Source organism: Octodon degus, unplaced genomic scaffold, assembly GCF_000260255.1.
Source record: "Octodon degus isolate 3935 unplaced genomic scaffold, OctDeg1.0 scaffold00083, whole genome shotgun sequence".
In the NCBI taxonomy this organism is placed as follows: domain Eukaryota; kingdom Metazoa; phylum Chordata; class Mammalia; order Rodentia; family Octodontidae; genus Octodon; species Octodon degus.
The window spans coordinates 398,861-399,854 of NW_004524659.1; positions in this window are offsets into that span (position 1 = coordinate 398,861).

Below are 994 nucleotides of genomic sequence, written 5' to 3' on the forward strand. Positions count from 1 at the left end.
GTATTTTCTTTATTCACTCATTTGTGGAGGGTCACCTAGGTTGATTCCATATCTCAGCTGTTGTAGCAGCTCAGATGACTGCTAGCATTTTTCTTAGCAACAAAATCTTTTTATTAACGCATGTACATTTTTTAGACATAATGGCATCTCACACTTAATAGGCCATAGTGCAGTACAAACATAACCTTTATGAGACTGATGTGCTACCTACTGCATGAATGGAACACCTATAAATACAACTTTTATATGTGCTGGGAAACCAAGAAAATTCATATGACTCTATTGTGATATTTGCTTTATTGCTATGGCCAGAAACGGATCACTCAATATTGCTGAAGTATGCCTGTCCCCTTTCCTCTAATAGCCCTTTCAGCCACAGGGGCTTTTTGTGTCTTCCTAGACACTATGCTCACTTACCTCTAGTAAGTCTTCCAGAGGAGTAGGTTTGGGGAGAGACACCGTCAGGAGCTATGCTGAACCTGTTGAGTCTGATACATATTAAACTTCAGCATAGAGAGGTTCTTTATAAGTTTAGTAGAGATCTCTGGCTCAGGAAATATTGTCTGAAAATATGGGTGATATTCAAAGCCATGAGACTCGTGGTTTTGTTACAAGAAAATGAGGTTGAGTAAGAGGAGATTCGAGGACTGGGCCTCAGTGCGCCACACCTTTTAGCTTGGAGTCCTCTGGAACAAGGTCTCAGATGCAAATTGTTTACTGAGTGCTAACACCAGGAAACATTTGTGAAGGCTTCAAAAGTGAGTTAGAAAGGGAAAAAAGCCAATGAAGTAAGATTTAATGAGCTGATTACTGCTATGGGTAACTGGGTCCTTCCCACTGGGAGTTCTGTAATGTGTTGTGTATAAATCATTTCAAAATGAATATGGCCTAAAGTTAAAATGGATTAAAGATCTAAACATTAAAGCAGAGACACTAAATCTCCTGGAAGAGAAAGTAGGTGGAACTCTTGAAGACATAGGGGTAGGCAAAGAGT